We start from the raw sequence: 14,348 nt of genomic DNA on the forward strand, positions 1-14,348 counted from the left end.
ACATCTTTAGAGACGTCGTGCACTTTCCGTAATCGGCGCTATCGGGCAGAGAATATAACAGCGCCCTATGGTGTTTATTCGTGTGGGCCGCCATCTTGGATGCGTATCGATTCCGTACAGTGGAGGAGTCCGCCTCCTGCAGGGTTGACTAGAGTAAGGCAAGGATTTTCACGTAGAATGCAAGACCGTTACCCTAGTTTGGCCACGCTTATACCCAAGAAGAAAAAGTTCCTGAAGATAGGATCTGGAGCTTTATTTATTTATGTATTTATTTAATTTTTTTAATACGGAGTCTTGCCTAGGCCGGAGTGCACTGGCGCCATCTCGGCTCACTGCAACCTCTGCCTCAGAGGTTCAAGCGATTCTCCTGCTTCCGCCTCCCGAGTAGCTGGGATTACAGGCAAGCGCCACTACACCCAGCTAATTTTTTGTGTGTTTGTAGTAGAGACGCGGTTTCCCCATGTTGGTCAGGCTGGTCTCGAACTCCTGACCTCAAATGATCTACCCACCTCGGCCTCCCAAAGTGCTGGGATTAGGCGTGAGCCACCGCGTCCGGCTGTTATATTTATAATAGTTAAGTTACCCCTTGGTTACGGCACACTGCAGAAAACAATGATTCACTAGAAGAAACCATGGGGGAACAAGGAAGCCCGGGATCCTGAGAGAAATAAGGAAGATAACTGGAGGCATTAGGATCCTACAATCTATTTTTTGGAGGCACCACTCAGGAGAAGGGTGGACTGGGATCCAAGTTCACTCCTGGGTGAAACCACTAGGCAAGAGGGAGTTATGTCACAATAGGTAGTATCCTGCAGGAAGGGAGGTACAATTTTTAATAGTTGAAAATACATTAGGAAATAGGTTAGAAGTTGGGTTAGTACAATCCTCTTCTAGGAGATACCATAGAAGAGGGATTAGAAGTCTAAGCATCCCCTTTGAAATGCCTGGTAGGAGGCTTTGGGGGGTATAGATATTTTAATCCCCTTAATCTCCATCAGCATCCACCCTAGCTACCTCAAGCACGGCTATAGCAGGCAGCAACAATAAAAATAATAATAGTCTTGGCTTGGTTCACGCCTGTAATCCCAACGCTTTGGGAGGCCGAGGCAGGTGGATCACCTCAGTGGGGAGATCAAGACCATCCTAGCCAACATGGTGAAACCCTGTCTCTACTGAAAATACAAAAATTAGCTGGGTGTGGTGGCACATGCCTGTAGTCCCAGCTACTTTGGAGGCTGAGGCAGTAGAATCACTTGAACCCGGGAGGTGGAGGTTGCAGGGAGCTGAGATTGAGCCACAGCACTCCAGCCTGGTGACAGAGTGAGACTCCAAAAAGCTGGGATTACAGGCGTGAGCCACCGTGCCTGGCCAGGGAGTTTTTTTTTTTTTTTTTTTTAATTGCAAAGAGATGTTGAATTTTGTCAAATGCTTTTTCTGTTTCTATTGAGATGACCATATGATTTTTGTCCTTCATTCTGTTAATGTGATGTATTGCATGTATTAATTTGCATATGTTAAACCATCTTTGCTTCCCTGGGATAAATCCCACTTGATCATCATGTATAATCTTTTTGACGTGCTATCGGATTTGGTTTGCTAGTATTTTGTTGAGGATTTTTGCATCTGTGTTTATCAGAGATCTTGGCCTGTAGTTTTCTTTCTTCTGTCCTTGTCTGGTTTTAGTATGAGGGTGGTGCTGGCCTCACAGAATCAGTTTGGAAAAATTTCTTCCCTTTCAATTTTTTTGGATTAGTTTGAGAAATATTGGAATTTGTTCTCCCTTAAAAGTTTGGTAGAATCAAATCCAAGAAGGGGATGATGAGAACCTCTAATTTTCAGGCAAACTGGACAGTTGTTGGTAATCAGGTGACTTAGTAGTTGTCATTGGCATCTGAAGAGGTGGGCAGTCTTGTGGGACTGAGCAATTAACCTGTAAGGTCTGTGCTAACTCAGGTTAGTGTCAGACTTGAATTCAATTGTAGGACACCCAGGTAGGGAGGGTTGGAGAAGGGGTGTCAGAAAAACTCCACATATTTTGTGTTAGAAATGAAACATTCTGGAAGTATTGAGTGTTGTGAGAGTATATTTTTTATTTTTATTTTTATTTTTATTTATTTATTTATTTTTTGAGACGGAGTCTCGCTCTGTCGCCCAGGCTGGAGTGCAGTGGCCAGATCTCAGCTCACTGCAAGCTCCGCCTCCCGGGTTTATGCCATTCTCCTGCCTCAGCCTCCCAAGTAGCTGGGACTACAGGCGCCTGCCACCTCGCCCGGCTAGTTTTTTGTCTTTTTTTTTTAGTAGAGACGGGGTTTCACCATGTTAGCCAGGATGGTCTCAATCTCCTGACCTCGTGATCCGCCCGTCTCGGCCTCCCAAAGTGCTGGGATTACAGGCTTGAGCCACCGCGCCCGGCCGAGAGTATATTTTTTAAAACCAGTTTGTTTTTCCTATGCAACTGTATAAAAAGACATATCAAGTCTCATTCCCCCCGCCACCCCAATCACTATAGGTTACCACTATAGGTATTGTTTCTGGTTCACGTTTCCAATACTTCTTTTTTCCTATCTTTTCTTTTTTTAGTGCATATAAACAAATACTTATATCTAATCTGATTTCCTTTTCTTTTTTAGACAAATTATATGTGTATATATATACATATATACAAACTATATGTTCTATACTTTCCATTTTTTTATATATTCTAGAGTTAATGTCATTCTGCAGAGAGCTTCCTCTTTTTTTTTTTTCTGCTGTGTGTATACCGGCTGCATAAAACTTTATGATGTGACTGTGGTGATTTGAGCTGCTACCTTTATCAAATACTAAGCATCTATGTGGACCTTCCTCCCTCCCTCCCTCCCTCCCTCTCTCTCTCTCTCTCTCTCTTTCTTTGACGGAGTTTTGCTCCAGGCTGGAGTGCAGTGGCTCGATCTTGGCTCACTGCAACCTCCGCCTCCCAGGTTCAAGCGATTCTCCTGCCTCAGCCTCCTGAGTAGCTGGGATGACAGGCGCGTGCCACCACGCCCAGCGAATTTTTTGTATTTTTAGTAGAGACGGAGTTTCATCATGTTGGCCAAGTTGGTCTTGAACTCCTGACCTCAGGTGATGCACCCGCCTTGGCCTCCCAAAGTGCTGGGATTACAGGCGTGAGCCACCGCGCCTGGCTGTGGATGTTTACTTCTGTATTTCCCATCCTCCTCCCTTGGTCTGTCTGTCTGACCACACACAAATAGCACACTGTTTTAAGTATAGAGGCTTTATCACATACCTCATATAACCTCATGAGGTTATATGTAACTTCAATTCTACTTTCTATCTCTATGAATACACCCATTCTAGGCACCTCATATAAGTGGATTCATACAATATTTGTCCTTTTGGTCTGGCTTATCTCACCTCGCGTAGTGTTGAAAAAGAAAAGAAACTTTTTGTCTGAGGAATGCAAGCCCTCTTTATATGATCAGGCCCAGAGAGGGGTTGGGATGACACAGCTGTTGTGGTGGCTCATGCCTGTAATCCTAGCACTTTGGGAGGCCACGGTGGGAGGATTACTTGAGGCCAGGAGTTTGAGTAGACTGGGCAACATAGCTAAACCCACTCTCTATAATTTTTTCTTTTTTCAATTAGCCAGGTGTGGTGGTGCACACCGATAGTCCCAGCTACTCAGGAGGCCTAGGCGGAAGGATGCTTAAGTCCGGGAGTTTGATGCTGCAGTGAGCCATGATCATACCTCTGCATTCCAGCCTGGGTGACAGAGCAAGACCTTGTCTCTTAAAAAAAAAAAAACAGGCTGGGTGCGATGGCTCACACCTGTAATTCCAGCATTTTGGGAGGCCAAGGCAGGCAGATCACTTGAGGTCAGGAGTTCAAGACCAGCCTGGCCAACATGGTGAAACCCTGTCTCTACTTAAAAAAAAAAAAATTAGCCAGGTGTGGTGGTGGTTGCCTGTAATCTCAGCTACTAGGGAGGCTGAGGCAGGAGAATCACTTGAACCCAGGAGGCAAGGGTTGTAGTGAGCCGAGATCGCACCACTGCACTCTGACTTGGGCAACAGAGGGAGACCCCGTCTCAAATAAATAAATAAATAAATAAAAATTTAAAACATAAATTAAAAAAAAATTTTTTTTTTTTGAGACGGAGTCTCGCTCTGTCACCCAGGCTGGAGTGCAGTGGCCGGATCTCAGCTCACTGCAAGCTCCGCCTCCCGGGTTCACGCCATTCTCCTGCCTCAGCCTCCCAGGTAGCTGGGACTACAGGCGCCGCCACCTCGCCCGGCTAGTTTTTTGTAGTTTTTAGTAGAGACGGGGTTTCACCGTGTTAGCCAGGATGGTCTCGATCTCCTGACCTCGTGATCCACCCGTCTCGACCTCCCAAAGTGCTGGGATTACAGGCTTGAGCCACCGCACCCGGCCAAAAATTTTTTTTAAATGAGATTTTTCTGCTCTAAAATCAAAACTTTGCAAGCTGCATTCCTTTCTGGAGGCTCTGGAGAATCTGTTTTTTTCATTTTTCCAAGTTGGAGAAGCTGCCGGCATTCTTCAGCTCATGGGCTCCTTTCATCTTTTTTTTTGAGACGGAGTCTCGCTCTGTCGCCCAGGCTGGAGTACAGTGGCCGGATCTCAGCTCACTGTAGGCTCCGCCTCCCAGGTTTACACCATTCTCCTGCCTCAGCCTCCCCAGTAGCTGGGACTACAGGCACCCGCCACCTCGCCCGGCTAATTTTTTGTATTTTTAAGTAGAGACGGGGTTTCACCGGGTTAGCCAGGATGGTCTCGATCTCCTGAGCTCGTGATCTGCCCGTCTTGGCCTCCCAAAGTGCTGGGATTACAGGCTTGAGCCACCGCGCCTGGCCGGCTCCTTTCATCTTTACACCCAATAATGGCTGGTCGTGTCTTTCTCACAGCACACAATTCCGACATTGACTTTTATGCCTTCTTCCTCATTTCAGACCCCATGTGATTACATTGGGTCTAACCAGACAATCCAGTATAATCCCCTTATGTTAAGGTCAGCTGAGTAGCAACTTTAATTCTACCTGTTAATTTAATTCCCCTTGCCATGTAACATAGTATATTCACAAGTCCCAGGAACTGGCATGTGGGTATTTTGGGAGGAGCATTATCCTGCCTACTTTAGATGTTGAGGTCATTCAAGAGAAAAATGATAGTTTTGTTAACATGTGATGTTAGAACCACTGAATTTCCATCTGGAAAATAATAACTTTGAACATTACCTCACATACACAAAAACTAACTTCAAGTGGCTGATGGACCAAAAATAAAAACTAAAACTACACAACCTTTAGAATAAAACTTAGGAGAAATTCTTTACAACACTAGGGGAGACAAAGATTCTTAGAAAGACCAGAAAGCATGAAGCACATTTTAAAGATGAGAAATTGGATTTCATCAAAAGTAAAAACTACTTTTTGAAAGACATCATGAAGAAACTGAGGGTTGGGCACAGTGGCTCACACCTGTAATAACACAGCAAGACCCCCATCTCCACAAAACACAAGAAAATTAGTTGGGTGTGGTGGTGCACACCTGCGGTCCCAGCTACTCAGGAGGATCGACTAAACCCAGGAGGTCAAGGCCGTGGTGAGCTGTGTTCACGCCACTGCACTCCAGACTAGGCAACAGAGCAACACCCTGTCTCAAAAAAAAAAAAAAAAAACCAAAAACTGAGAAGATAAGCCCCAGGCAGGGAGAGAATATTTGCAATTTGCAATATGTATATTTGGCAAATGACTTTTACCCAAACATATAAAGAATTGTTACAACTCAATAATAAGACAACCAATTTTAAAATAAGAAAATATTTATTATTATTATTATTTTTTGAGATAGAGTTTTGCTCTTGTTGCCGTGGCTGAAGTGCAACAGTGTGATCTCGGCTTACAGCAACCTCTGCCTCCTGGGTTCAAGTGATTCTCCTGCAGGGATTACAGACACACACCGCAACGCCCAGCCAATTTTGTATTTTTAGTAGAGACGGTGTTTCTCCAGGTTGGTCAGGCTGATCTCAAACTCCCGAACTCAGGTGATCTGCCCGCCTCAGCCTCCCAAAGTGCTGGGATTACAGGCCTGAGCCACTGCGCCCGGCCGAATATTTTCAATAGATGTCACAAAAGAAGATAAAAGAATGGCAAATAAGTATATGAAAGTATGCTAAGTTCACTGACATCAGGAAATGCAAATTAAAAACATAATTTGATACTACTGCTCATTCCTTAGAATAGTCAATAGATGCCTGATATAGGGATGGGGAGGTGGGAATTGACTTAACAATGTGGGGGGCGGAGGGCGGTGAATAAAAATTTTCTGTATGCACTGGGCGCGGTGGCTCACGCTTGTAATCCCAGCACTTTGGGAGGCCGAGGTGGGCGGATCACGAGGTCAGAAGTTCGAGGTCGGGAGTTCTATACCAGCCTGGCCAACACAGTGAAACCCTGTCTCTACTAAAAATACAAAAATTAGCCGGGCAATGGACTAAATGCTCCAATTAAAAGACACAGACAAAAAAAAAAAAAAAAAAAAAATTAGCCGGGCATGGTGGCCGGCGCCTGTAACACCAGCTACTCGGAAGGCTGAGGCAGGAGAATCATTTGAACCTGGGAGGCGGAGCTTGCAGTGAGCCGAGATCGCGCCACTGCGACTCTAACCTCGGTGTCAAAGCTAGACTCCAACTCAAAAAATAAAAAAAATTTTAAAAATTAAATATCCAGTAACACAAAGGATAAATGCTTGAGGGGATAGACACCCCATTTTACATGATATAATTCGTACGCATTGCATGCCTGTACGAAACAATCAAAAATCTCATGTACCCCATAAATAAATACACCTACTATATACCCACAGAAATTTAACTAAAAAGCTTAAATTTTTTTAATTTTAAAAAATGTCCTATATGCTGATTATGATGGCGGTGACAAGGATTTAAACATTTGTTGAAACTTATCGAACGGTTCACTTAAAATGAGGGCATTTTATTGTATCTAAATTATGCTTCGGTAAAGTTCATTTTTTTTTTTTTTTTTTTTTGAGACGGAGTCTCGCTCTGTCGCCCGGGCTGGAGTGCAGTGGCCAGATCTCAGCTCACTGCAAGCTCCGCCTCCCGGGTTTACGCCATTCTCCTGCCTCAGCCTCCGGAGTAGCTGGGACTACAGGCGCCCGCCACCTTGCCCGGCTAGTTTTTTGTATTTTTTTAGTAGAGACGGGGTTTCACCGTATTAGCCAGGATGGTCTCGATCTCCTGACCTCGTGATCCGCCCGCCTCGGCCTCCCAAAGTGCTGGGATTACAGGCTTGAGCCACCGCGCCCGGCCGACAAAGTTCATTTTTAAAAGACATGCACACAAATATAATTTACAAATCATATCATTAGCTCGTTTATGGTGTAGCATTCAGTCATTCTTAGAGTATTCAGAGTTGTGCAAACATCATTATCTAATTCAAGAAGCTTTGCATTACCCCAAAAAAGAACTTTTTAGCTATTACCACTCACAGTTCCCCTAATCCTGCTAGTCCTAAAAAACTCTGACTTACTCCTTTTCCGTAGATTTGCTTATTTTAAATATTTCATATAAATGCAATCATACAGTATGTGGCTCATCCACGGACGAAGGCAAAAATGACGATTTAATCAGTCTAGCATTCTCGGAGAGGGTTATAACGCCTAGTAGAGTCCGGGGTCCTGGGTGCGCTCTGCATTGTGGGTCGGCTTGGGGGAGAAAGTCATTTAAGGGACCTCCTTCCACTTGCCCCAGAGTCTCACCCCTTCTGGCTCTAGACTACAGTTCCCAGAAATCCTTGCGGCTCTAATCAACGTCTGGCCCGAAACTGGCGACCTTTTCCTGTTTCTCAGGGAACTCCCTGGGGTTGGCCAGTACCATGGAGGAAGATTGTCTTCAGAGTGCAGGGCCTGCGTCCTATGGCAGTTTCACTCTGAGCCTGTGTCTGGATCACAGAGACGCAGAGTAGCTGTTCGGAGTGGGGAGCAGGGATGTCCCCGAACTGTGCAGCGGCACGAACCAGAAGGACCGGGCGCCATCTTCTCGGCGCGGTCCTACTCCGGACTGTATTTCCCAGAGGTCTCCGCGAGTCCAAGGCAGCCGTTTCATTTGCCTGCTGGACCCTCGGCCTCAAGGGTAGGGGAAGTGCGCGGTGAGCGGCCTGGGTCTTGCGGGCTCGGCTGGGACCCGCAGGTGCGTGCCTGGGAGTTTGAAGGGACTGACCAGGCTGGTTTGGAGTGTCAGACATGTATGAGTTGGTCGGGCTGATGGAGGGTGTAGGGGGGAGGCAGGCGCGAGGCGTGGACTTAACGTGTGTGAGTGTTAAATTATGTAACTGTGCCTTGCTGTGTGGGCCGGTGTGATTTTATATACTCGTTGTGGTTGTGTAACTGTAACAATGTAAGGCTGTGTGTGTAGGTATGACTGTGTCCCGTGTTGGGACTGTGATTGTGTGTGTCTGTGTAACTTTGCGTGACATTGTGGAGGGTGTGTGGAGAGAATCTGATGAGGCTGTGACTGTGTGTTACTCTGCGGGGTGCGTGTGTAATTCTGTTTGTATGACTGTTAGCAGCGCTTAAGTGTACTGGATGCCTTATTGAGTGACAACGTGAGAATGTGAGAGTGTGACCATGTAACTTTATGTGGCACTGTGTCTGGGTTGGAAAGTGCGTGTAATAGTGTCGGGGTGACAATATGTGCGTCCTAATGGTCATTTGTGTTATTTTGAATGTGTGATTGTGTGTAGTGCTTAGTAGGGGTCCTGGGGAGGGGGGAACTGTAACTGTGTGGCTCAGTAGTGAGTGTGATATTGTGACTATCTGTGGCACTCTGGTTTTAAATGGTGCTATGTTTGAGGGATCTATAAACGTGCGAGTGTGACTGTGTATCCTCAAGGTAGATGTGGGACAATGATTGTGTGACCATATATAGTGTTATTGTTTGGGTGAGGTATGCCTGTGGAGGTGTATGTGGGTCCCCATGGTGGCTAGGTGACTGCAGCATTGGGTATGGGGTGCTTGTGACTGTCTTTGTGACGCCAGCTCTCCCTGTGAGGTCAGGACAGATTCTCATGGAGAGGAGAGACATCACCCCTCTGATACCAAGAATGCTCAGGACATCCTACACTTCTCTGGTTTTTTTTTGTTTTTTTTTTTTTTTTTTTTTTTTTTTTTTTTGAGACGGAGTCTCGCGCTGTCACCCAGGCTGGAGTGCTGTGGCCGGATCTCAGCTCACTGCAAGCTCCGCCTCCCGGGTTCACGCCATTCTCCTGCCTCAGCCTCCCGAGTAGCTGGGACTACAGGCGCCGCCACCTCGCCCGGCTAGTTTTTTGTAGTTTTTTAGTAGAGACGGGGTTTCACCGTGTTAGTCAGGATGGTCTCGATCTCCTGACCTCGTGATCCGCCCGTCTCGGCCTCCCAAAGTGCTAGGATTACAGGCTTGAGCCACCGCGCCCGGCCTTGTTTTGTTTTAAGATGGAGTTTCGCTGTTGTTGCCCAGGCTGTAGTGCAATGATGCAGTCTCGGCTCACCGCAATCTCTGTCTCCCCCTTCAAGCGATTCTCCTGCCTCAGCCTCCCGAGTAGCTGGGATTACAGGCATGCGCCACCACGCCCTGCTAATTTTGTGTTTTTAGTAGAGACGGGGTTTCTCTGTGTTGGTCAGGCTGGTCTCGAACTCCCCACCTCAGGTGATCCACCTGCCTCGACTCCCAAAGTGCTGAGATTACTGGCTTGAGCCACCGTGCCGGGCTGCCTACACTTCTCTGACCTCCCCCATCCCTTCTTCTCTTCATAGATAGTAGCTGTAGATCCAGAATGACCTCTGATCTGCTCAGTCTGAGCCACAAGAAAGGCCTGGCATCTCATGATTCCTTTCTTCTTCAGCTCTGCTGTCCTCAGAGAGTTACCCAGAGGAAGAATGACTGTTGACCAAACCAAATACAAGGTGCATTGGGTTTCCTTTTTGCTTCTCTTCTCTGGATAGTCGTGGTTAACATAGAGTCAGCAAGTGACCTGGTTCTTACAAGTTTCTATTCAAGAAAATGATGAGAAGCCTTGGGGTGGATGCAGAGAACCCAGTAGTCTGTTACTTCTTTCTACAAAATGTTCACTTATTAATTTAGAAAATAGAACACTTTTCCCAGTGTGCTAAAGTTTTGTTTTTTTAAACACACACACACTCCCCCCTCCTCTGTCTCACACACACCCACACAATTCCAAAGAATTTGGAAAATGGGGGGATACAGACAGCAAAAGTAAATCTACTATCCAGAAATAACCCAGTAATATTTTGGTCTGTTTCTTTCTAGTGAGTTTCCTATGCACACATACATTACTTTCAAGATTGGAATCTTATGACATTTACCATTTCATATCTTGTATTTTCACTAAAAATATGTATGGTTCTTATATTTGGTTTTCTTTTCTTTTTTTTTTTTTTTTTGTCTTGAGACGGAGTCTTGCTCTGTTGCCGAGGCTGGAGTGCAATGGCGCGATCTCAGCTCACCCAGGCTGGAGTGCAATAGCTAGATCTCAGCTCACTGCAACCCCCGCCTCCCGAGTTCAAGTGATTCTCCCGCCTCAGCTGTGATTACAGGCATCTGCCATCATGCCTGGCTAATTTTTATATTTTTGTAGAAACGGGGTTTCACCATGTTGGCCAGGCTGTTCTTGAACTCCTGAACTCAGGTGAGACCTCCCAAAGTGCTGGGTTTACAGGTGTGAACCACTGCTCCTGGCCTATATTTGGTTTTCTTTGTTTAATCCCTTCATATTACATAATACAGAAAACTAGTTAAAATATAGACGTATAGTTTAAGAAGTCATTATAAAGAGACCCTCTGCTCAAACGCTTGCTTCAGCACTCCAGAAGTGCCCGCTAGTCCTTCCACCAGAGTAAACTTACCCTACCTCCCTCTTTAGGTAACACTTATCCTGACTTTGGTACTCGTTATTCTTGACTTTTTTAAAAAAGTTTTGTTTTGTTTTTACCACATATCTGCTTATCTCTAAACAATATAGTTTAGTTTTACATTTTTAACACTATATAAATGAAATTGTACTGTATGATGTTGTTTTGAGTCTTGGCTTTCTTGTAAAATATTATATTTGGGCCAGGCGCAGTGGTTCACGCTTGTAATCCCAGCACTTTGGGAGGCCAAGGTGGGCAGATCACCTGAGGTTAGGAATTCGGGCCCAGCCTGACCAACATGCAGAAACCCAGTCTCCACTAAAAATACAAAAAACCTAGCCAGTCGTGGTGGCACATGCCTGTAATCCCAGCTACTCGGGAGGCTGAGGCAGAATTACTTGAACCTAGGAGGCGGAGGTTGCAGTGAGCAGAGATTGCACCATTGCATTCCAGCCTGGGCAACAAGAGCAAAACTCTGTCTCAAAAAATAAAAATAAAAAAATAAAATATTGTATTTGTTAGCCTCACCCTCGCTGTTATACATAGCTGCAGTTCAGACATTGGTTATTTCCTGTATGACAGGGCTGCTGTGAAAATGTTTTTACACATGTACTAGTATATACACATGCATACCTTCCTAGGATATAAGTGTATGAAGGAATTCCTGGGCCATACAGTACATTTTGCATCTTCAAATTTCCTAGGTAATGCTGGACTGATCTACAATATAGTTTTACAAATTAAATTCCTACTGACAGTTTATAAACATAATAGTAATCTTGTATTCTAACACATAGTCATTTGGTATTCTAATCTTTAATGAATCTGCTGATACCATTATATATCATGTTGTTTTAGAAGTATAACATACATTCTGGGCCAGGCATGATGATAATCCCAGCTCTTTGGGAGGCCCATTGGGCAGATCGCTTGAGCCCAGGAGTTTGAGACAAGCCCAGACAAGATGGTGAAATCCCATCTCTACAAAAAGTACAAAAATTAGCCAGGCATGGTTACATGCTGCTATGGTCCCAGGTACTCAGGGATAAGGTGGGAGGATTGCTTGAACCTAGGGAGGTTGAGGCTGCAGTGAGCCGCGATTGGACTACTGTCTTCCAGCTGGGGCAACAGAGCAAGACCCTGTCTCAAATATATAGATATAGATATAGATATATAGATATATAGATATATAAAACATACATTCTGAAAAGTACAAAATCAAAGTATATGACCTGATGACTTGTATAGAAGTGAGCATATTCCTTTAACCAGACCTCAAATCTGACAAGGAAGTAGAACATTACTGACTACAGAAGCCCAAGTCTTGTCCAGTTCACTCACTACCCACTTTTCCCAAAGATAACTATTATTTTGTCTTCTATGGCCATAGACTCATTTTACCTATACTTGAATTTTGCTTGGCTTCTTTTTTTTTCACTTTTTTTTCCTACTGTCAATCTCACTTAGACATGATGCTTGGCTGCTTTTGCTCAATATTGTATTTCATATGTAATATGAATGCATTCTGTAATAATGCGTAGTATAAATATATACAATTCATCCATGTTGCTGCACATTAGTTATAGGTGATATAATGAATATAGTGAACATATTATTGTTGTTTAAAATTCTGTTGTATGAATATAACACTTTTTTTTTTTTTTTTGAGGCAGTTTCGCTCTTGTTGCCCAAGCTGGAGTACAATGGCGCCATCTCAGCTCACCACAACCTCTGCCTCCCGGGTTCAAGCGATTCTCCTGCCTTAGCCTCTCGAGTAGCTGGGATTACAGGCACATGCCACCATACCCAGCTAACATTTTTGTATTTTTAATACAAACGGGGTTTCACCATGTTAGCCAGGCTAGTCTCAAACTCCTGACCTCAGGTGATCCGCCTGCCTCGGCCTCCCAGAGTGCTGGGATTACAGACATGAGCCACCATGCCCGCCTGAATATAACACATTTTACTTATCCATTCCATTATTGATTGGCATTTGATTTCATATTGAGGCTACTATGAAAAATGCTGCTGGGAACATTCTTGTATGTGTCTTTTGGTGCACATACGAATGCATTTCTCTTGGGTGTATTTCTAGGAGAGAAATTGCTAGGTCATAGGTTATGTGTATGTTCAACTTTAGTAGATACTGACAGTTTTCTGAAATAGTGGTATCAATCCGTATTCCAAACTGCAGTGTAGACTTTATGACAAGAATATATTTTACAACAAGAAGCTTTACTAGAGATAAAGAGGAATAGTTTATAATAAACAGATCAATTCACCAGTAAGATGTAACAGTTCTGAATTTATATGCCTTCATAAAATGGCTTCAAATATATTTGACATAACTAAAAGAAGTAGTAGATAAGTCATAATCTTAGTGGGGAGTTTTTAGCACTCTTCTCAATAGCTGATAGAACAAGTGACAAACCCAATAAAGCTATATGGTATTTGAACAGTGTGATTGACAAACTTGACCTGATTGATATGTGTAGAACAGTGTACCTTACAACTACATAATATACATGCTTTTCAAATGAATATGAGACATTTATCCAAATTGATCATATGCTGGACCACAAAGGGAGTCTCAATAAATTTCAAAGGAACGAAATAATACTGTAACTTTCCTGACCAGAGTAGGTTAAGCTAGAAGTCAATAACGAGAAGATAGTTAGAAATATCCCAGCCACAGGCCGGGCGCAGTGGCTCAAGCCTGTAATCCCAGCACTTTGGGAGGCCGAGACGGGTGGATCACGAGGTCAGGAGATCGAGACCATCCTGGCTGACACAGTGAAACCCCGCCTCTACTATAAAATACAAAAATCTAGCCGGGCGACGAGGCGGGTGCCTGTAGTCCCAGCTACTCGGGAGTCTGAGGCAGGAGAATGGCGTGAACCTGGGAGGCGGAGCTTGCAGTGAGCTGAGATCCGGCCACTGCACTCCAGTCTGGGTGACATAGCGAGACTCCGTCTCAAAAAACAAAAGAAATATCCCAGCCACGTGTGGTGACTTATGCCTGTAATCCCAGCACTTTGGGAGACCAAGGCAGGAGGACTGCTTGATCCCCGAAGTTTGAGACCACCCTAGGCAATATAGCAAGACCCCATTTCTAAATTTAAAAAAACACAAATTAAAGAAATATCCCAATGTTTGGGATTTAAGCAATGTATTTATAAATAACTGGTGACTCAAAGAATAAATTGCATTAGATATTTAAAATATTTTAAATTGAGTGATAATGAAAACATCAAAATTATGTTTCTAAAGCTGAATATGAGGAAAATATATAGCTGTAAATGCATATGTTAGAAAAAAATGAATGTTGGCTGGGTGCGGTGGCTCACTCCTACAATCCCAGCACTTTAGGAAGCTGAGGTGGGTGGATCATGAGGTCAGGAGTTCAAGACCAGCCTGGCCAA

At 44.4% G+C, this 14,348-nt stretch overlaps 1 protein-coding gene across 9 annotated transcripts in view; it reads left to right on the forward strand.

Annotated features, from left to right (window-relative positions):
* Nucleotides 1–64: 64 nt before the first annotated feature.
* ZNF383 (zinc finger protein 383) overlaps nt 65–14,348 on the forward strand; it is a 41,988-nt gene continuing 27,704 nt past the window's right edge. Inside the window, exons 1-2 of one of the 9 annotated variants that reach the window (XM_033225987.1) lie at nt 65–153; nt 9,811–9,960. The gene's annotated coding sequence lies outside the window, so the exon portion shown is untranslated. Of the gene's footprint in view, nt 154–7,410; nt 8,265–9,810; nt 9,961–14,348 lie in introns of those variants that run through there. The other 8 variants (XM_033225983.1, XM_033225982.1, XM_033225988.1 and 5 more) reach the window with 8 other exon arrangements.

The sequence above is a fragment of the Trachypithecus francoisi genome, unplaced genomic scaffold (genome assembly GCF_009764315.1).
Source record: "Trachypithecus francoisi isolate TF-2019V2 unplaced genomic scaffold, Tfra_2.0 Lachesis_group12, whole genome shotgun sequence".
NCBI classification, from domain to species: domain Eukaryota; kingdom Metazoa; phylum Chordata; class Mammalia; order Primates; family Cercopithecidae; genus Trachypithecus; species Trachypithecus francoisi.